Consider the following 23,711-nt stretch of genomic DNA (forward strand, 5'->3'; position numbering starts at 1 on the left):
CCAAAGGTCTCCAGACGTTTAAGAAGGATGACATGGGATACCGTGTCAAATGCCGCGCTGAGATCCAGAAGGATCAGCGCAGCACTTTGACCGGCATCCAAGATCGTCCGGAGGTGCTCTGTGGTGGCTAAGAGAGCAGACTCAGTGCTATGGCCTGGTCTGAACCCATTTTGTGATGGGTCCAGAATGTTGTTTTTGACCATATGCTGGGATAGAGTGCTGTTTATATGCGCTTCAGCGAGTTTAGAGAGCCATGGAAGCAGGGAGATTGGACGAAAATTCTCCGGTTTAGATGGATCTAGGGTGGGTTTCTTGATGATAGGCGAAACCCACGCTTGCTTCCAGGCAGATGGTACACACGCTGAAGTAAAGGAGAGGTTCAGGATGGCGGTTAACGCTGGTAGGAAGAAGTTGAGTGACTCTAGGAATTGAGCCGGGCGCATGGGGTCTGCGGGGGAGCCAGACTTGACTTTATTGCTGAAATGTTATAATAAAGAAGTGTGAGAAGCATTTTTGTTAGTTTAGTTATGATGTATAATGTACAACAAAATGACGATGGTAAAAACTATTAATTAGAAGTAATGATTTGAGGTTTTTTTATGTTTGAATGCTGACAACTTGTATCTGCCTGTTCTATTTGTTGCTTTTTATGGTGTTTATTGTTAAAGGGGTGGTATAAATAACAGGAGAGTGAAAGTTAGTCAGTTAGTTAGTGAGAGTGATAGATTTAGTGAGTTCATTAGTGAGAGACAGTTAGGTAGAGATTGAGAGAGTTAATAAGAGTGATACAATTAGTGAGAGAGTTAGTGAGAGTGAGAGAGTTAGCGAGTGACTTAGTGAGAGAGAGTTATTGAGTTAGTGAGAGAGAGTGAGAGAGTGAGAGTGAGAGAGTTAGTGAGTTAGTTAGTGAGAGAGAGGTATTGAGTTAGTGAGAGTGAGAGTTAGTGAGTGAGTTATTGAGAGTGAGTTAGTTATGATCATCAATTATAAGTGAAATGGAAATTGTCAGAATGTCATTGCTCCGGTTTACTCCACCCAGGAGTAAAGAAAAAAGCAACAACAAAAAAAACAACTCCAGTAACCCATGGTATGCACTAATTACAGGCAGCCAGTAAAGCTGTACCGGGGCCACACCGGCGTGACGGTGAAGCACCCTCTACAGGGACAGGCTACAGACGGTACATTCTCTACTCTGTCCACCCAACGGCACGGACAGGATACAGCATCCATGGCAGTGTCTACTCAGGCCAGAGGTGAGGGACCCGAAGGTATGCACTAAATACAGCAATTTGTTAACATGCTTTGTAAGGTCCACCCTGGAGCAACAGGAGCTGCCCTAGCAGGGGTAGATAGCAGACCCTGCTCTGGGAGGAGTAAAGTTTAATAGATGACTGACTGAGAAGAGGGTGCAGAGAAGGAACTTGTTAATTCCAAGCCCCATCCAGTGAAGATTTAGTGGCAAGAAGAGGAATTTGCCTTTCTGCCCTGCAATGGACACCAGAGCTCGATGCCCTGGCAGTGGAGGGCAGGTAGGGGCAGTGCAAGGATTTCAGTGGCACAGGCGCGTAGTGCAAACAGTACGCATGGGAGGGTGATTTTGAGATCCTCCCTAACCTAGGGGGAGAACCAAGAAGATGCCTTCAAAACAAAGAGCACATCTTGCTGAACGATTCGAATCGGTGGTGGTCCCATCCTCTTAGGACTACCACAAGCACAGTTATGGGCACAAATACAGTCCCAATTAAAAGCCCCTGCAAAGCATTATGGGATGAGATTAGCAGTGGGAAGTGAATATTGTAGTATCCAAATAATTCTACAAAGAGCTGGAGTTCACCTCCTCATCCCCAGATGTCCCTGATGAGGCAAATGCATTAGCATTTAAAATATTATACATCACGCTGCAGTTCACCTCGTCGTCCCAAGATGTCGCTGATGAGGCAAATGCAATAGCATTTAAAATATTACACGTCAAGCTGCAGTTCACCTCGTTGTCCCTAGATGTCCCTGATGAGGCAAATGCAATAGCATTTAAAATATTATACATCAAGCTGCAGTTCACCTCGTCGTCCCTAGATGTCCCTGATGAGGCAAATGCAATAGCATTTAAAATATTACACATCAAGCTGCAGTTCACCTCGTCATCCCAAGATGTCCCTGATGAGTGAAATTCAAAAACATTGAAACCCTTTCATGAATGCTAATAATGATGCTAATCTTATCCCATAATGCTTTGCAGGGGCTTTTAGTTGTATTTTTGCCCATAACTGTGCTTGGTGTGGTTCTAAGAGAATGAGACCACCACTGAATTGTTCAGAATGATATGCTCTTTGTGCTCAAGGCATCTGCTTGGTTCTCCCCCTAGGTTAGAGGGGACCCCAAAATCATCACTTCTCTCATTGTCTGCTGTTTATTAGTTCATTTTTGTGAATTGTTCATATGAGCATGTTAAGTTGGTTTAACTATGCGTTTGCGGATGCAGTTTAATACCTGGTTCTGCTTCATTGAATAGAATTACTGCTCATGTCTACAGAAGGCTTAACAGATGAATTGATGGAACATTTCCCTGCAATCTATGAAGTCATATATACTAATGAATGTATGAAACAAACTCTACAAAAAAATGCCAATTGTAAAAAAATATATAATAAAGAAATACTTGTAACATCTAAGAAAAAGTAACATGTTTATTTACTTTAATACAAAACTGCCTTAGAAAAAAAAGTTACCATTCATTTACCTGTATAATAAAAATTATATATATATATATATATATATATATATATATATATATATATATATATATATATATACACTATACACTTTCAATGTTTACGAACTACATTGTCACACCCTACAAACCCTCAAGATCCCTCCGTTCTAACACAGAAAACCTGATTGTGGCTCCCAAATTCAAGAGAGCCCGATCCGGTGGTAGGCGTTTCTCAGTCCAGGCTGCACGACTCTGGAACTCACTCCCCCGAGCACTGCGCCTCGAACCTCAATACCTCCACTTCAGGAAACAACTCAAAACTCATCTTTTCCCACAATGATTCACTCTTGCCCCTTACTCTGCTCCTCTGTTTCCCTTTTCTCCTGCCCCCCTTTCCCTGTCCATGTCCCTCTGTACCTAGTAGATAGGTTTTATTCAGCGCTGGGATACTTCAGGGTGACTACGCGCTTTAGAAAAATAAATAATAATAATAATAATAACATTGCACAAAAAAAGAGAATAAATACATTGTTTTACAAATATTATACAGCATAAGATTTTAACTAGAACTATTTGAACATTGATTTATAAAGAATTTAATATTATGCAATGTTTAGGCATTATGTCTTTAGGAAAAATGTTACTGTATATATTTTTACAAAATGTAAATAATAGTAGAAAAAAAGGAAAAAAATGTTTTTTACTTACATACAAAACTACCTTAGAAAACAAACATTTTTTTTATAATAACACTCATTTAGCTGTATATACATCATGCACTTTCTTTTTTTGTGTTGTCATTTTTTATTAGCAGGAAATACAAACATCATTAAATATTAAATAGTGAATATAAAAGAGTAAAGTATTAAACCATTAATTTGACAACAATCAGTAAAAAGCGGAAAATGATAGAATGTCAAGCTAGTATAACATAAGTTACATATTTCATTAAAAGAATTCATTCGGAATAATATAAGGGAATGCAATATAAAGAATACAGAATCACACCAGTAGTAAGTATAAATATAATAGTAAAAGGTTGACTAATTGAAGACAATACACCATAGTCATAAGTCAGTGAACTAACAGTACCCAAAGGTCAATACAATATAATGAACAAAATAATCTAAGAAGTAAGGTTAGCAAGCAGATTTTAAATAAAATGTATAATTGTTACTGGAAAACCTTTCCTCCATAACTTATTTTATTCTGTCTACAAAAGTTAAACAAAACTTCCAATAAATCATGCACTTTCAATGTTTAAGAGCTACACTGCAAAAACAAAAGTCAAAATTTTAAGAGGAGACAAATACACAGTTGTACAAATGTTATACAGATAATGTTTTGAAATATATTGGATAAATGTAGCTTTATAATAAGTATCAACGTTTACAATAGTTTGTATTAAAAAAAGGATACTGTTTTGAAAAAAATCACATAAAATCCTGCATATATTTTTTTAAGCCATTGCAAATGTTTTAACAGTACAACAAAGTAACATTACTTATGCAAGTTAATAAACGAAATTACAAAATTTAAAGCGTCATTATTTTTGTTTTTTGATAAAACAAGTAGGCAACCATTATATAATAATTAAAATGATGAATATTGTATACAGCACATACCAATAACATTGAAAGAATATTCTTTAGTAAAAATGACACCACTTAACACAAAAATATAGAGAGACTGATTGACATTGCCAATGCTTGTTTAAAACAATGTTTTTCCAGAATTAAAAGTTATTCAAACAACATGACGCAAACAAGTTGTTACAGGAACAATCAAGTTGATCAGTTTCCATGTTACCACTCCTGTGAAAGGGGCATCATTGTGGAACTATGAGGTACTCTATCATCAATGTTACCCATGAGGGTCTCAAGGCGCTGAATAATGTGTAACCATAGAGACACTGTTGACAGTCGAGAGGTACCAGAGCGTCTATTCTGCTCACTTTGGAGCCATAACTGACCTTTGAACCCCTGCCATCCGTGTGACCTTCTGTCACTCCCTTTGTAGGTCTTGCCTAGGCAGCGCGCACGCGCTGCTATAGGAAAAATTACCTCTTGGAATCGCTCTGGCCTTCCGCCATATTGTTTGCTGTTATATGCATCGGCTCGCAAGTGCGCACCACTCGCCGGACTTCCGGCCTATGGTTTGCTGTAATGAGCAGCGTCTCGCAAGCATACGCGCAACACTCGCGGGACGCTGTAACTGTATTCGTGGCCGGGCTTGTTTTAAATCAAATACGTAAATTGTTCCCACTTTGCTGTGCCCTTCTTGTCTACATGTGTGAGTGCATGCATTCCTCAAGCTAGGGAGGGCAGGCGTGTCCCTTCTCACTCTTGCTTGCTTACACCAGCTGTCACAATGGAGATCACTGGGTCAGTTTTTAGGGCTGGCTTATCTTCACACTTCGGCAACACTGACCGATATATACCAGTCGGTACCTGTTGAACCACCAAGTGTTCACAGATGCTGGAAGGCTGCCGTGCTTTGCCGTCCATTGACTCTCTCAAAGATGACCTGTCCTGACCAGGGAGTTACTTTTGTCCAGTGTAAGTGGTGTGTGTGCTGGAGCTCTTGTTATGGGTGTTAGGATATGCGTGTCCTATCTGTGGGAGACTGCAGCAAAGAATACAGTTCTGTCCCGGGAGCTGGGCGCTCTGTGATCAGAAAATGAAGTCACCTGACAGCATGAAACCTCTTTTATCCAGACTCTGTTCTGATTACGCACAGCTTGTTTTATTTTCTGATGTGTAAATGGCACATTTGGGATGCCCTGACTCTGTACCTGTGTTCTTCAGTGTAGCACAACTTGGCAGGCGTAAAGTTCAAAAGAAAGAGCCAACTTTTGCCATTGCAAATGGTACATGTAGAGGGTGGCTTGGCAGGTGGTAAATATTGTCTAGGTGCTCCAGTGTGTTTTTTTGTTATTTTTTCATCTGGGAGAAGTACGGGCTGGGAGATAAGCTCTTTGCTACGAAGCCCACATTTTGGTCATGTGGAGATGAGTGGATTGGAGTCTAGATGCCCTTCGGCAGTCTTCAGTGTGGCCGCTCCACTCACTGCCTTTCTGTGTAGCCCACACATTGGTGCATGGTAATGAACCCTATCTCCATAGGCAGACCATGCAGTATGTGCCCCAGTTTTTGTGTCTCTTTTAATTTCTGGAACTGGGTTCTTTCGATATATATTGGCGACCCAGTTAGCTTGTGTCGTAGGTGACTGCCTAGTACTCTCATACGGCTTCACCACTCCCGTGTGGGTGATTGCACCATAAAGGCAAAAACAAGCACGGTCCTTCATAACATCAAACATAGAATTCTGTTTTTGATTACATTTTTTTTCTGTCTCTTGTTCCAACTAGCTTCTGTGAAGTGCCATTTCAGCTGCCTGCAGTTTAAGTGCTGGGTTAAGTGTGTTCTCCTTAAGAAATGATAAAATGCATTTGTAAAACATCACTAGTAAAACAACCACGAGTTGCTGTTTTTACACTGCACATTTTTATTGCAAGCACATGGGGGCAGTGTTTATCATTTGTTTTCAGTTTGTGACACATGCTTCCAATAAAACTAACAGTTCCACCTTCTTGCAAGGCTAGCAGCATTGGTTTTGCAAATGCTTGCTTGATCTTGTTATTAGCTCCTGTTGGTAAGAACTAATGCAGCAAGCTAGAGCCTCGAAGGGCTGCATGAATCGAGGGATTTGTTATTTGTAGACGTGCAATGAAGTCTGTGCTGGCCAGCCTATGACATGTTCATGCAGACTTGAGGGGGTGCTTTTCCTATATTCCCCACTTTGTTTCTGGAACTCAGAGTTTGTTGCTTCGGCCTGCACAGGGGGGCTCCCAGGGGGCGCTGTGGATGGTAATCCCCACCCCAGGTGACCCCTAAATGTACATAATTCAAGGTGATCAGTAAAAGGCGATGTTGATGAGCTGGTGTTTGAAGGGTGTGGTCCTAACCTTGGCTTCTCCACTTGACCACGATTGCATGAACCTGTGACACGAATGTCTCGTCCTACACCTCTGGCTCTCTACCTGCCGAGCACCGGCAGCAGACTGAACCTCAACATCAAGAGTATCTGTTTGGACCAGCCACGCCTAGAAGTGTCTCCCTTGCCTTATATTGTACTAGTCTCACAATTCACCATCTGGTGAAGTGAGACCACGAGAGCTGTCTCGTCTGCTACAATAATAACCTTTATGAAGCGCTGCGCCGGTGTCTAGGCGCTGTTCATCGGGTGAGGTGCATGCTAGGTGGAGGCCACGATCATGAAAGGCTTCTGCTGCATCTTAAGAGGTTGGCGAGATGCTGCTTGCTTGCGCTGCCGCAGTCCACAGATGACCGGCAACTTCGACATGTACAGTGCGGTTGTAGGCTGTGTGTGCTGTGCGGTGCATCCTGCTTTTTCCTTCCACACCGGCTGCTTTTGAGTGGAGTGGGGTTGTAGGTCGTGTATGCTGTGCGGTGCATCGTGCTTTTTCCTTCCACACCAGCTGTTTTTGAGTGGAGTGGGAGTTGTAGTCCATGTGTGTGCTGTGCGGTGCATCCTGCTTTTTCCTTCCACACCGGCTGCTTTTGAGTGGAGTGGGAGTTGTAGTCCGAGTGTGCTGTGCGGTGCATCCTGCTTTTTCCTTCCACACCGGCTGTTTTTGAGTGGAGTGAGAGTTGTAGGCCGTGTGTGCTGTGCGATGCATCCTGCTTTTTCCTTCCACACCGGCTGCTTTTGAGTGGAGTGGGAGTTGTAGTCCGTGTGTGCTGTGCGGTGCATCCTGCTTTTTCCTTCCACACTGGCTGCTTTTGAGTGGAGTGGGAGTTGAAGGCCGTGTGTGCTGTGCGGTGCATCCTGCTTTTTCCTTCCACACTGGCTGCTTTTGAGTGGAGGGGGTGCCGAAGGCCTTGTAGCTACCTGCTGGTGTCCCTCCTATCCACCTGGCCCACCCCCTCCCATGCATACTGTTTGCACTACGCGCCTGCACTACTGAAATCCTTGCACTGCCCCTACCTGCCCTCCACTGCCCCTACCTGCCCTCCACTGCCAGGGCATCGAGCTCTGGGGCAAATTCCTCTTCTTGCCACTACATCTTCACTGGATGGGGCTTGGAATAAACCAGATTCTTCTCTGCACCCCTCTTCTCAGTCAGTCATCTATTAAACTTTACTCCTCCCAGAGCAGGCTCTGCTATCTACCCCTGCTAGGGGAGCTCCTGTTGCTCCAGGGTGGACCTTACAAAGCATGTTAACAAATTGCTGTATTCAGTGTATGCCTTCGGGTCCCTCACCTCTGTCCTGAGTAGACTCTGCCATGGATGCTGTATCCTGTCCTTGCCGTCGGGTGGACAGAGTAGAGAATGTACCGTCTGTAGCCTGTCCCTGTAGAGGGTGCTTCACCGTCACGCCTGTGTGGGCCCGGTGCAGCTTTACTGGCGGCCTGTAGTTAGTGTATGACAAGGTTTACTGGAGTTGTTTTGTTTCTTTACTGAGGAAAGACAAGATAATTAAAGGTATCTTCGTACCAGGAGCAAATGGGAAAAAGGTCAAATGCATTGCATATATGGACGACGTCACAGTGCTGTGCCCAGACCCTGTAGCGGTCAGAAGAACACTGCTGCACACCAAACTCTTTGCCCAAGCATCAGGATTGACCCTCAACACAGAAAAGAGTACATGCCTCACCATAGGGAACTGGAACCACCTAGCCAAAGTGGAAGTCAAAGTAACACAACAACCCACCAAAATCCTGTGAATACTTTTCTCACAAGATGTAGAAGGAAAAGACAACTGGCCACCCGTTCAACAAAAAAGAAACCAAAAGTTAGGACTGTGGAAAACGAGATCCCTGACAATGACAGGGAAAATCATGGTAATAAAAGCAGTAATCCTACCCCTAATGCTTTTCTCTGCAGTAATATACCCCCCAGACAAAACAACGCTCAGACTCCTGCAAAAAAGTTTATTCACATTTTTATGGAACTCCAAAATGGAAAAACTCAAAAGAACCATTGTTTTCAAACACCCTAAAAATGGAGGGAAAACTTGCCAAACCTGTATATGTACATCTTCACAACCTACTTCTGCCTCTGCCTCAGAGCAGAAACGTGGCAGCGAACTTTGTGCGCTATGGAGTTGGAGACATCTTCCACAGATTCCAAATTCTACAAAGGAACAATGCAATCCCCGTAGCCTTTTTCCCCCACAAACTCTACACCTGCCTAGAACCCTTCATCACAATGCTGAGCAACTGGAGGTCGACAAAGACTGCTTCGAAACAAGAACCCTGCTTAGAAAAGAACTAGAACATTTGGAGAAAATGGAGGTCGCGAACAACCTAACAGAAAAACTCTCCAACGCAGAGTGGCAAAAAACCAAGCACACAGACATCACAAACGAACAAAAAGACATTGCATGGCTGTAAGCATGGGCGGAAAATCCGTTTCGCTCGCGGATTTTGCGGATTTTCGGTAAATTCGCAATCCGCGAGATTCGCGAATCTCCCGCAAAATCCGCAAATCCGCGAGCAGCGGATTTTGCGCGCACTGTTCGCGTGAGTTCGCGGCTTCCCAGTACAACTTCGCGCCCCGCGAATAAGCGCAAAATTGCAGAAATACGATCTTAGCAAAACTGAAACTACTTACCAGGTTCAAAAGTTCAGGCTCATCATTAGTAGCCATTTCCTGTAGTGCTTCCTGAGGGGCCCCTCCAGAGTTCAGTTGCCAGTTGCAACTATTATGTGACCCTGCTCTGAACCTCAGAATAGTTACACATATGCCACAAAGGTCCTGAATTACAGCTAAGGGAGACAAGCAGGAGCCAGGCTGAAAGTTCAAATCCATTAATCAGCCCCTAATTCATTATTGTCAGTTGGGGCAGGGCAGGTGTTGTAACTAATTTTGCAACAATGAAAGCACTTAGCAAGTGCAAAAGATCACTAATCAGGAAGCACTAAGGAAGCAGGTGCCAGCTAAAAAAATATTCTGTGACACATTAATCAGCCCCAAATTAATTCAGGTCACTTGAGGCAGGGAAGGTGTGCTTGCGTTGCCACAATAATGTACACTGACTGGACAACCAGAGGGTGCTGTGATGAAACAGAGGGTGGCATGGGTGGGCCAAAGGGTGGCATGAGTAGTCAGAGAGTGGCAGTGGTGACAGAGAGTGGCAGTGATGAAGAAGAGTGTCCCAAACAGGCTGGACACGTAGAAACAACAAGTTCGCGAAACTTGCGAACCGACAGGTAAGTTCGCGTTTTGCGAAATTGTACAAAACCCTCGCGAACTGGCAGAAACCCGAGCGAACACAAAAAAAAAAAATCTGCAAATTCGCGAGAATTCACGGATTTTGCGGATTGCGAGTTCGCAAATCCGCAAAATTCGCGAATGCGAGATTCGCAAAATTCGCCCATGCTTACATGGCTGGCGGTCACCAACACCGAGGAGGACTGGCCAACTCAGCAAAATGCCCAAGACCTGACTGCCCAGTGGAAGAAACAACCATGCATTTTCTATGGAACTGCTGTTTTGCTCAAAGATTTTGGGAGAAGTTAAATGTTTTGATTAAAGAAATAACCTCACTGCAAACACTGAAATATGAAATTGTACTATATGGTATAGGGAGTCCACTGTCAAAAAATAAAAAAAGCACCCTATGGAGGATACTCAGTTGTGCAAAAGAAAGCCTGTGGGTCGCCAGAAACCTGTTGTTATTTAAACATAAAGATCTAGAAGTGCAGGACGTCATCCATATATGCCTCGACAAAACCATGGGGTTCTACTATGTAGATATTAAACAGCAAGGAAAAGAAAAAGGGAAATGGGCAGACTGGGTGTCATAAACATAGCCTCACGTGAAGACTGTATGCATAACATCTTGATGGAAAACCCGTAGGATGGTGCCTGAGAGCACCCCCTACTCAGGTTCAAATGTGCACCACCCTATGGGATTGGTTAACATGTATCTCTGCAAATTTTTATCAATAAAGTATATTTTTACCAAAAAAAAAAAAATTGAGCCAGAGACGACCCCTGATAAAGGAAGGACAAACAATGTAATTGCTTTGTATTGTAAACATACCGTAAGGTTAGCAACTTTGTAGATGTTAAACTATAAATATGATACGGTTTCATGTCTATGTATGCACTCCACCATCCTTTTGAATGCACATGCGCAAAGAGCGGAGTTGAGGGATGTGATAACAATGAAAGGGGCAGAGAGGGAGGTGGGCACAGAGAAGGAGGTGGGCACAGAGAGGGAGGTGGGCACAGAGAGAGAGGTGGGCACAGAGAGGGAGGTGGGCACAGAGAGAGAGGTGGGCACAGAGAGGGAGGTGGGCACAGAGAGGGAGGTGGGCACAGAGAGAGAGGTGGGCACAAAGAGGGAGGTGGGCACAGAGAGAGAGGTGGGCAAAGAGAGAGAGTTGGGCACGGAGAGAGGTGGGCACAGAGAGAGAGGTGGGCACAGAGAGAGAGGTGGGCATAAGAGAGGGAGGTGGGCACAAGAGAAAGAAGTGGGCACAGAGAGAGAGGTGGGCACAGAGAGAGAGGTGGGCACAGAGAGAGAGGTGGGCACAGAGAGAGAGGTAGGCACAGAGAGGGAGGTGGGCACAGAGAGGGAGGTGGGCACAGAGAGAGGGAGGTGGGCACAGAGAGGGAGGTGGGAGGGAGGTGGGCACAGAGAGAGAGGTGGGCACAAGAGAGGGAGGTGGACACATAGAGAGAGGTGGGCATAAGAGAGGGAGGTGGACACAGAGAGAGAGAGGTGGGCATAAGAGAGCGAGGTGGGCACAAGAGAAAGAAGTGGGCACAGAGAGAGAGGTGGGCACAGAGAGAGAGGTGGGCACAGAGAGAGAGGTAGGCACAGAGAGGGAGGTGGGCACAGAGAGGGAGGTGGGCACAGAGAGGGAGGTGGGCACAGAGAGAGGGGGGTGGGCACAGAGAGGGAGGTGGGAGGGAGGTGGGCACAGAGAGAGAGGTGGGCACAAGAGAGGGAGGTGGACACATAGAGAGAGGTGGGCATAAGAGAGGGAGGTGGGCACAGAGAGAGAGGTGGGCATAAGAGAGGGAGGTGGGCACAAGAGAAAGAAGTGGGCACAGAGAGAGAGGTGGGCACAGAGAGAGAGGTGGGCACAGAGAGAGAGGTGGGCACAGAGAGAGAGGTAGGCACAGAGAGGGAGGTGGGCACAGAGAGGGAGGTGGGCACAGAGAGGGAGGTGGGCACAGAGAGAGGGAGGTGGGCACAGAGAGGGAGGTGGGAGGGAGGTGGGCACAGAGAGAAAGGTGGGCACAAGAGAGGGAGGTGGACACATAGAGAGAGGTGGGCATAAGAGAGGGAGGTGGGCACAGAGAGAGAGGTGGGCATAAGAGAGGGAGGTGGGCACAAGAGAAAGAAGTGGGCACAGAGAGAGAGGTGGGCACAGAGAGAGAGGTGGGCATAGAGAGAGAGGTGGGCACAGAGAGGGAGGTGGGCACAGAGAGAGAGGTGGGCACAGAGAGGGAGGTGGGCACAGAGAGAGAGGTTGGCACAGAGAGAGAGGTGGGCACAGAGAGAGAGTTTGGCACAGAGAGAGGTGGGCACAGAGAGAGAGGTGGGCACAGAGAGGGAGGTGGGCACAGAGAGAGAGGTGGGCACAGAGAGAGAGTTGGGCACAGAGAGAGGTGGGCACAGAGAGAGGTGGGCACAGAGAGAGAGGTGGGCACAGAGAGGGAGGTAGGCACAGAGAGGGAGGTGGGCACAGAGAGGGAAGTGAGCACAGAGAGGGAGGTGGGCACAGAGAGAGAGGTGGGCATAAGAGAGGGAGGTGGGCACAAAGAGGGAGGTGGGCACAGAGAGAGAGGTGGGCACAGAGAGGGAGGTGGGCACAGAGAGGGAGGTGAGAGGGAGGTGGGCACAGAGTGGGAGGTGGGCACAGAGAGAGAGGTGGGCACATAGAGGGAGGTGGGCACACATAGGGAGGTGGGCACAGAGAGAGAGGTGGGCACAGAGAGGGAGGTGGGCACAGAGAGAGAGGTGGGCAGAGAGAGAGAGTTGGGCATAGAGAGAGGTGGGCACAGAGAGAGAGGTGGGCACAGAGAGGTAGGTGGGCACAGAGAGAGAGGTGGGCACAGAGAGAGAGGTGGGCACAGAGAGATGTGGGCACAGAGAGAGGTGGGCACAGAGAGGGAGGTAGGCACAGAGAGGGAAGTGGGCAGAGAGAGGGAGGTGGGCACAGAGAGGGAGGTGGGCACACAGAGGGAGGTGGGCAAAGAGAGAGAGGTGGGCACAGAGAGGGAGGTGGGCACAGAGAGAGAGGTGGGCACAGAGAGAGGTGGGCACAGAGAGAGAGGTGGGCACAGAGAGGTAGGTGGGCAGAGAGAGAGAGGTGGGCACAGAGAGAGAGAGTTGGGCACAGAGAGAGGTGGGCACAAGAGAGGGAGGTGGGCACAGAGAGGGAGGTGGCCACAGAGAGGGAGGTGGGCACAGAGAGGGAAGGGGCAGAGAGAGGGAGGTGGGAGGGGGTGGACACAGAGAGGGAGGTGGGAGGGGGTGGGCACAGAGAGGGAGGTGGGCACAGAGAGAGAGGTGGGCACAGAGAGGGAGGTGGGAGGGAGGTGGGCACAGAGAGAGAGGTGGACACATAGAGAGAGGTGGGCATAAGAGAGGGAGGTGGGCACAGAGAGAGAGGTGGACACAGAGAGGGAGGTGGGCACAGAGAGGGAGGTGGGCACAGAGAGAGAGGTGGCACAGAGAGAGAGTTGGGCACCGAGAAAGGTGGGCACAGAGAGAGAGGTGGGCACAGAGAGGTAGGTGGGCACAGAGAGAGAGGTGGGCACAGAGAGAGAGTTGGGCACAGAGAGAGGTGGGCACAGAGAGAGGTGGGCACAGAGAGAGAGGTGGGCACAGAGAGGGAGGTAGGCACAGAGAGGGAGGTGGGCACAGAGAGGGAAGTGAGCACAGAGAGGGAGGTGGGCACAGAGAGAGAGGTGGGCATAAGAGAGGGAGGTGGGCACAGAGAGGGAGGTGGGCACAGAGAGAGAGGTGGGCACAGAGAGGGAGGTGGGCACAGAGAGGGAGGTGAGAGGGAGGTGGGCACAGAGAGGGAGGTGGGCACAGAGAGAGCGGTGGGCACATAGAGGGAGGTGGGCACACAGAGGGAGGTGGGCACAGAGAGAGAGGTGGGCACAGAGAGGGAGGTGGGCACAGAGAGAGAGGTGGGCAGAGAGAGAGAGTTGGGCACAGAGAGAGGTGGGCACAGAGAGAGAGGTGGGCACAGAGAGGTAGGTGGGCACAGAGAGAGAGGTGGGCACAGAGAGAGTTGGGCACAGAGAGATGTGGGCACAGAGAGAGAGGTGGGCACAGAGAGGGAGGTAGGCACAGAGAGGGAAGTGGGCAGAGAGAGGGAGGTGGGCACAGAGAGGGAGGTGGGCACACAGAGGGAGGTGGGCACAGAGAGAGAGGTGGGCACAGAGAGAGAGGTGGGCACAGAGAGGGAGGTGGGCACAGAGAGAGAGGTGGGCACAGAGAGAGAGTTGGGCACAGAGAGAGGTGGGCACAGAGAGAGAGAGGTGGGCACAGAGAGGTAGGTGGGCAGAGAGAGAGAGGTAGGCACAGAGAGGGAGGTGGGCACAGAGAGGGAAGTGGGCACAGAGAGGGGGTGGGCACAGAGAGAGAGGTGGACATAAGAGAGGGAGGTGGGCACAGAGAGTGAGGTGGGCACAGAGAGAGAGATGGGCACAGAGAGGGAGGTGGGCACAGAGAGGGGGGTGAGAGGGAGGTGGGCACAGAGAGGGAGGTGGGAGGGGGTGGGCACAGAGTGGGAGGTGGGCACAGAGAGAGAGGTGGGCACAGAGAGGGAGGTGGGTATAAGAGAGGGAGGTGGGCACAGAGAGGGAGGTGGGAGGGGTGGGCACAGAGAGAGAGGTAGACACATAGAGAGAGGTGGGGACAAGAGAGGGAGGTGGGTACAGAGAGGGAGGTGGCCACAGAGAGGGAGGTGGGCACAGAGAGGGAAGGGGCACAGAGAGGGAGGTGGGAGGGGGTGGACACAGAGAGGGAGGTGGGAGGGGGGTGGGCACAGAGAGAGAGGTGGACACATAGAGAGAGGTGGGCATAAGAGAGGGAGGTGGGCACAGAGAGAGAGGTGGACACAGAGAGGGAGGTGGGCACAGAGAGGGAGGTGGGCACAGAGAGGGAGGTGGACACATAGAGAGAGGTGGGCATAAGAGAGAGAGGTGGGCACAGAGAGGGAGGTGGACACAGAGAGAGAGGTGGGCATAAGAGAGGGAGGTGGGCACAGAGAGGGAGGTGGGCATAAGAGAGGGAGGTGGGCACAGAGATGGAGGGAGGTGGGCACAGCGAGGGAGGTGGGCATAAGAGAGGGAGGTGGGCACAGAGAGGGAGGTGGGAGGGAGGTTGGCACAGAGAGGGAGGTGGGCACAGAGAGAAAGGTGGGCATAAGAGAGGGAGGTGGGAGGGGGTGGGCACAGAGAGGGAGGTGGGCACAGAGAGAGAGGTGGGCACATAGAGAGAGGTGGGCATAAGAGAGGGAGGTGGGCACAGAGAGGGAGGTGGGAGGGAGGCGGGCACAGAGAGGGAGGTGGGAGGGGAGTGGGCACAGAGAGGGAGGTGGGAACAGAGAGGGAGGTGGGCACAGAGAGAGAGGTGGGCACAGAGAGGGAGGTGGGCACAGAGAGAGAGAGGTGGACACATAGAGAGAGGTAGGCACAGAGAGAGAGAGGTGGACACATAGAGAGAGGTAGACATAAGAGAGGGAGGTGGGCACAGAGAGGGAGGTGGGCACAGAGAGGGAGGTGGGAGGGGGGTGGGCACAGGGTGGGAGGGGTGGGCACAGAGAGGGAGGTGGGCACAGAGAGAGAGGTGGGCCCAGAGAGGGAGGTGGGCAGAGAGAGAGAGGTGGGCACAAGAGAGGGAGGTGGACACATAGAGAGAGGAGGGCATAAGAGAGGGAGGTGGGCACAAGAGAAAGAAGTGTGCACAGAGAGAGAGGTGGGCACAGAGAGAGAGGTGGGCACGGAGAGAGAGGTGGACAGAGAGAGAGAGGTGGGCACAGAGAGGGAGGTGGGCACAGAGAGAGAGAGGTGGACACATAGAGAGAGGAGGGCATAAGAGAGGGAGGTGGGCACAAGAGAAAGAAGTGTGCACAGAGAGAGAGGTGGGCACAGAGAGAGAGGTGGGCACAGAGAGAGAGGTGGACAGAGAGAGAGAGGTGGGCATAAAGAGAGAGGTGGGCATAGAGAGAGAGGTGGGCACAGAGAGGGAGGTGGGAGGGAGGTGGGCACAGAGAGGGAGGTGGGCACAGAGATGGAGGTGGGAGGGGGTGGGCACAGAGAGGGAGGTGGGAGGGGGGTGGGCACAGAGAGGGAGGTGGGCACAGAGAGAGAGGTGGGCACAAAGAGGGAGGTGGGCACAGAGAGGGAGGAGGGAGGGAGGTGGGCACAGAGAGAGAGGTGGGCACAGAGAGGGAGGTGGGCACAGGGAGAGAGTCAGCAGGGGACAGGGTGGAGTGAAAGCGGGCAGAGGCAGCTGTTTCTATGCACAGGGTGGAGAGAAAGCGGGCAGAGGCAGCTGTTTCTATGCACAGGGTGGAGTGAAAGCGGGCAGAGGCAGCTGTTTCTATGCACAGGGTGGAGTGAAAGCGGGCAGAGGCAGCTGTTTCTATGCACAGGCTGGAGTGAAAGCGGGCAGAGGCAGCTGTTTCTATGCACAGGGTGGAGTGAAAGCGGGCAGAGGCAGCTGTTTCTATGCACAAGGTGGAGTGAAAGCGGGCAGAGGCAGCTGTTTCTATGCACAGGGTGGAGTGAAAGCGGGCAGAGGCAGCTGTTTCTATGCACAGGGTGGAGAGAAAGCGGGCAGAGGCAGCTGTTTCTATGCACAGGGTGGAGAGAAAGCGGGCAGAGGCAGCTGTTTCTATGCACAGGGTGGAGAGAAAGCGGGCAGAGGCAGCTGTTTCTATGCACAAGGTGGAGTGAAAGCGGGCAGAGGCAGCTGTTTCTATGCACAGGGTGGAGTGAAAGCGGGCAGAGGCAGCTGTTTCTATGCACAAGGTGGAGTGAAAGCGGGCAGAGGCAGCTGTTTCTATGCACAGGGTGGAGAGAAAGCGGGCAGAGGCAGCTGTTTCTATGCACAGGGTGGAGAGAAAGCGGGCAGAGGCAGCTGTTTCTATGCACAAGGTGGAGTGAAAGCGGGCAGAGGCAGCTGTTTCTATGCACAGGGTGGAGTGAAAGCGGGCAGAGGCAGCTGTTTCTATGCACAAGGTGGAGTGAAAGCGGGCAGAGGCAGCTGTTTCTATGCACAGGGTGGAGTGAAAGCGGGCAGAGGCAGCTGTTTCTATGCACAGGGTGGAGAGAAAGCGGGCAGAGGCAGCTGTTTCTATGCACAGGGTGGAGTGAAAGCGGGCAGAGGCAGCTGTTTCTATGCACAGGGTGGAGTGAAAGCGGGCAGAGGCAGCTGTTTCTATGCACAGGGTGGAGTGAAAGCGGGCAGAGGCAGCTGTTTCTATGCACAGGGTGGAGTGAAAGCGGGCAGAGGCAGCTGTTTCTATGCACAGGGTGGAGTGAAAGCGGGCAGAGGCAGCTGTTTCTATGCACAGGGTGGAGTGAAAGCGGGCAGAGGCAGCTGTTTCTATGCACAGGGTGGAGAGAAAGCGGGCAGAGGCAGCTGTTTCTATGCACAGGGTGGAGTGAAAGCGGGCAGAGGCAGCTGTTTCTATGCACAGGGTGGAGTGAAAGCGGGCAGAGGCAGCTGTTTCTATGCACAGGGTGGAGTGAAAGCGGGCAGAGGCAGCTGTTTCTATGCACAGGGTGGAGTGAAAGCGGGCAGAGGCAGCTGTTTCTATGCACATGGTATCTGGCTGTTCCTCTTCAGATACAGCAACGGAGTGAGTCAGCCGGTCCCACCACACCCGGAGTAGTTTATAATACAATACGGATAAGCTTCGCCTCACAAAATTAAGCCCCGGGGCTCTCTCTGTAGAAGGGGCTGGCTTCATACTGTAGCCAGATGTTTGTTATAACTTGCTGTAAGAGGGGAAAATACAAAATGTTAGTATTTAATGAATATTTAATTAACTAATCAAGAGGCGGGCGGCCAGAGGCTCTTTGAACACGCAGGCTGCAGGGAGAGGTGGAGGCCGTGTTCTGCAGCGAACACTGCAATTGCATGGGGGGCAGAAAAGAATTAAAAACAAACAGAGAGGGCAGGGAGGCCTGGCAGGGCAATGGAACTGAAGAAGGGGCGAGGGAGAGAAAGCAGCGAGAGGCCTCCCCTTTCATCTCTACTTCATCAATTAACCCAGCTGTGCATTCATGGTAGGTAGATAAAATAAACATATTTAATAACTGCAGCAATCGACTACGCTCCCAGAGACCCACCCCGTTGTGATTATTTAGGGGATTGCATCAAAAAGATGAAGTCACATAAATTAATGTGTTTCTTCGAATAACAATTGTTTTATCCCGATTTAAGTTTATGGGACGCGGATGTCCTTTGATTGGAGATGAACACTTAAACACTTAAATGAAGAATCTTACTAAAGCTTCACATACAGTTTTTATTAACGCTAATGCTATAACCAAGAGAGTCAGCTTCGTAAATGAACAAACAAGTGAATTGGGACTATTAGAGCTTTGAGATCATCGACGCCCCTTTACCTATAATTTATATGTTGCAATAACCCACTCACACACTTGTTGCTCGTATCAATATTTCTGCCTCAGAACCCCCTTCTCAGAGAAGGTCTGTCTGTGGCTGCCGGCTGCATTAGTGTGACCCCCTCACACCTGTGACGGAGGCTGCAATACTATGACACCCCCTCACACCTGTGACGGAGGCTGCATTACTGTGACACCCCTCACACCTGTGACGGAGGCTGCGTTACTGTGACCCCCCTCACACCTGTGACGGAGGCTGCATTACTGTGACACCCCTCACACCTGTGACGGAGGCTGCGTTACTGTGACCCCCCTCACACCTGTGACGGAGGCTGCATTACTGTGACCCCCTCACACCTGAGATGGAGGCTGCATTACTGTGACCCCCCTCACACCTGTGACGGAGGCTGTATTACTGTGACCCCCCTCACACATGTGACGGAGGCTACATTACTGTGACACTCCCTCACACCTGTGACGGAGACTGCATTACTGTGACCCCCCTCACACCTGTGACGGAGGCTGCATTACTGTGACCCCCCTCACACCTGTGACGAAGGCTGCATTACTGTGACCCCCCTCACACCTATGATGGAGGTTGCATTACTGTGACCCCCCTCACACCTGTGATGGAGGCTGCAGTACTGTGACCCCCCTCACACCTGTGATGGAGGCTGCATTACTAAGACCCCCTCACACCTGTGATGGAGGCTGTATTACTGTGACCCCCTCACACCTGTGATGGAGGCTGCATTACTGTGACCCCCCTCACACCTGTGATGGAGGCTGCATTACTGTGACCCCCTCACACCTGTGACGGCGGCTGCATTACTGTGACCCCCCTCATACCTGTGATGGAGGCTGCAGTACTGTGACCCCCTCACACCTGTGATGGAGACTGCAGTACTGTGACCCCCTCACACCTGTGATGGAGGCTGCATTACTGTGACCGCCTCACACCTGTGATGGAGACTGCATTACTGTGACCCCCCTCACACCTGTGATGGAGGCTGCATTACTGTGACCCCCTCACACCTGTGACGGAGGCTGTATTACTGTGACCCCCCTCACACATGTGACGGAGGCTACATTACTGTGACACTCCCTCACACCTGTGACGGAGACTGCATTACTGTGACCCCCCTCACACCTGTGACGGAGGCTGCATTACTGTGACCCCCCTCACACCTGTGACGAAGGCTGCATTACTGTGACCCCCCTCACACCTATGATGGAGGTTGCATTACTGTGACCCCCCTCACACCTGTGATGGAGGCTGCAGTACTGTGACCCCCCTCACACCTGTGATGGAGGCTGCATTACTGTGACCCCCTCACACCTGTGATGGAGGCTGTATTACTGTGACCCCCTCACACCTGTGATGGAGGCTGCATTACTGTGACCCCCCTCACACCTGTGATGGAGGCTGCATTACTGTGACCCCCTCACACCTGTGACGGCGGCTGCATTACTGTGACCCCCCTCATACCTGTGATGGAGGCTGCAGTACTGTGACCCCCTCACACCTGTGATGGAGACTGCAGTACTGTGACCCCCTCACACCTGTGATGGAGGCTGCATTACTGTGACCGCCTCACACCTGTGATGGAGACTGCATTACTGTGACCCCCTCACACCTGTGACGGTGGCTGCATTACTGTGACCCCCCTCACACCTGTGATGGAGGCTGCAGTACTGTGACCCCCCTCACACCTGTGATGGAGGCTGCATTACTGTGACCCCCTCACACCTGTGATGGAGGCTGTATTACTGTGACCCTCCTCACACCTGTGATGGAGGCTGCATTACTGTGACCCCCTCACACCTGTGATGGAGGCTGCATTACTGTGACCCCCTCACACCTGTGATGGAGGCTGTATTACTGTGACCCCCCTCACACCTGTGATGGAGGCTGCAGTACTGTGACCCCCTCACACCTGTGATGGAGGCTGCATTACGGTGACCCCCTCACACCTGTGACAGAGACTGCATTACTGTGACCCCCTCACACCTGTGACGGTGGCTGCATTACTGTGACCCCCCTCACACCTGTGATGGAGGCTGCAGTACTGTGACCCCCCTCACACCTGTAATGGAGGCTGCATTACTGTGACCCCCTCACACCTGTGATGGAGGCTGTATTACTGAGAGCCCCCTCACACCTGTGATGGAGGCAGCATTACTGTGACCGCCCTCACACCTGTGATGGAGGCTGCATTACTGTGACCCCCCTCACACCTGTGATGGAGGCTGCATTACTTTGACCCCCTCACACCTGTGATGGAGGCTGTATTACTGTGACCCCCCTCACACCTGTGATGGAGGCTGCATTACTGTGACCCCCCCCTCAAACCTGTGATGGAGGCTGCATTACTGTGACTCCCTCACACCTGTGATGGAGGCTGTATTACTGTGACCCCCTCACACCTGTGACGGAGGCTGCATTACTGTGACCCCCTCACACCTGTGACGGAGGCTGTATTACTGTGACCCCCTCACACCTGTGACGGAGGCTGCATTACTGTGACCCCCTCACACCTGTGACGGAGGCTGCATTACTGTGACCCCCTCACACCTGTGATGGAGGCTGTATTACTGTGACCCCCTCACACCTGTGACGGAGGCTGCATTACTGTGACCCCCTCATACCTGTGACGGAGGCTGCATTACTGTGACCCCCCCTCACACCTGTGACGGAGGCTGCATTTGTGTGACCCCCCTCACACATGTGACGGAGGCTGCGGTACTTTGACCCCCTCACACCTGTGACTGAGGCTGCATTACTGTGACCCCCCTCACACCTGTGACGGAGGCTGCATTACTGTGACCCCCCTCACACCTGTGATGGAGGCTGCATTACTGTGACCCCCTCACACCTGTGATGGAGGCTGCATTACTGTGACCCCCTCACACCTGTGATGGAGGCTTTATTACTGTGACCCCCTCACACCTGTGATGGAGGCTGCATTACTGTGACCCCCTCACACCTGTGATGGAGGCTGTATTACTGTGACCCCCTCACACCTGTGATGGAGGCAGTATTACTGTGACCCCCTCACACCTGTGATGGAGGCTGCATTACTGTGACCCCCTCACACCTGTGATGGAGGCTGTATTACTGTGACCCACTCACACCTGTGATGGAGGCTGCATTACTGTGACCCCCCTCACACCTGTGATGGAGGCTGCATTACTGTGACCCCCCTCACACCTGTGATGGAGGCTGCATTACTGTGACCCCCTTCACACCTGTGACGGAGGCTGCATTACTGTGACCCCCCTCACACCTGTGACAGAGGCTGCATTACTGTGACCCCCTCACACCTGTGATGGAGGCTGTATTACTGTGACCCCCCCTCACACCTGTGATGGAGGCTGCATTACTGTGACCCCCTCACACCTGTGATTGTTGTTGTTATTGTTATTGTTATTGTTAATTTCGATTTATAGCGCGCCCAATCACCTGCAGGCCTCTAGGCGCTTGGAAATCGATGTCATACAATAACTTGGTTCACTCCTGAGAGAGATGCAGCTACAGGACTACACTGTGGTCAAGGCTCTTCTAAACAGCAAGGTTGGAGGCTGCATTACTGTGACCCCCTCACACCTGTGATGGAGGCTGTAGTACTGTGACCCCCTCACACCTGTGATGGAGGCTGCATTACGGTGACCACCTCACACCTGTGATGGAGGCTGTATTACTGTGACCCCCTCACACCTGTGACGGAGGCTGCATTACTGTGACCCCCTCACACCTGTGACGGAGGCTGCATTACTGTGACCCCCCTCACACCTGTGATGGAGGCTGCAGTACTGTCACCCCCTCACACCTGTGATGGAGGCTGCATTACTGTGACCCCCTCACACCTGTGACGGAGGCTGCATTACTGTGACCCCCCTCACACCTGTGATGGAGGCTGCAGTACTGTGACCCCCCTCACACCTATGATGGAGGCTGCAGTACTGTGACCCCCTCATACCTGTGATGGAGGCTGCATTACTGTGACCCCCTCACACCTGTGATGGAGGCTGCATTACTGTGACCCCCCTCACACCTATGATGGAGGCTGCAGTATTGTGACCCCCTCACACCGGTGATGGAGGCTGCAGTACTGTGACCCCCTCACACCTGTGATGGAGGCTGCAGTACTGTGACCCCCCTCACACCTGTGATGGAGGCTGCAGTACTGTGACCCCCTCACACCTGTGATGAAGGCTGCATTACTGTGACCCCCTCACACCTGTTTTGGAGGCTGCATTACGGTGACCCCCTCACACCTGTGATGGAGGCTGCAGTACTGTGACCCCCTCACACCTGTGATGGAGGCTGCATTACTGTGACCCCCCTCACACCTGTGATGAAGGCTGCATTACTGTGACCCCCCTCACACCTGTGACGGCGGCTGCATTACTGTGACCCCCCCCACACCTGTGATGGAGGCTGCAGTACTGTGACCCCCCTCACACCTGTGATGGAGGCTGTATTACTGTGACCCCCTCACATCTGTGACAGCGGCTGCATTACTGTGACCCCCTCACACCTGTGATTGAGGCTGTATTACTGTGACCCCCTCACACCTGTGACGGCGGCTGCATTACTGTGACCCCCTCACACCTGTGATGGAGGCTGCATTACTGTGACCCCCTCACACCAGTGATGGAGGCTGTATTACTGTGACCCCCCTCACACCTGTGATGGAGGCTGTAGTACTGTGACCCCCTCACACCTGTGATTGAGGCTGCATTACTGTGACCCCCTCACACCTGTGACAGAGACTGCATTACTGTGACCCCCTCACACCTGTGACAGTGGCTGCATTACTGTGACCCCCCCTCACACCTGTGATGGAGGCTGCAGTACTGTGACCCCCCTCACACCTGTGATGGAGGCTGCATTACTGTGACCCCCTCACACCTGTGACGGAGGCTGTATTACTGTGACCCCCCTCACACCTGTGAAGGAGGCTGCATTACTGTGACCCCCTCACACCTGTGACAGAGACTGCATTACTGTGACCCCCTCACACCTGTGACAGTGGCTGCATTACTGTGACCCCCTCACACCTGTGACAGTGGCTGCATTACTGTGACCCCCCTCACACCTGTGATGGAGGCTGCATTACTGTGACCCCCCTCACACCTGTGATGGAGGCTGCATTACTGTGACCCCCCTCACACCTGTGACGTAGGCTGTATTACTGTGACCCCCCTCACACCTGTGATGGAGGCTGCATTACTGTGACCCCCCTCACACCTGTGATGGAGGCTGCATTACTGTGACCCCCCTCACACCTGTGATGTAGGCTGTATTACTGTGACCCCCCTCACACCTGTGATGGAGGCTGCATTACTGTG

This window comes from Lissotriton vulgaris, chromosome 1_1 (genome assembly GCF_964263255.1).
Source record: "Lissotriton vulgaris chromosome 1_1, aLisVul1.2, whole genome shotgun sequence".
In the NCBI taxonomy this organism is placed as follows: Eukaryota; Metazoa; Chordata; class Amphibia; order Caudata; family Salamandridae; genus Lissotriton; species Lissotriton vulgaris.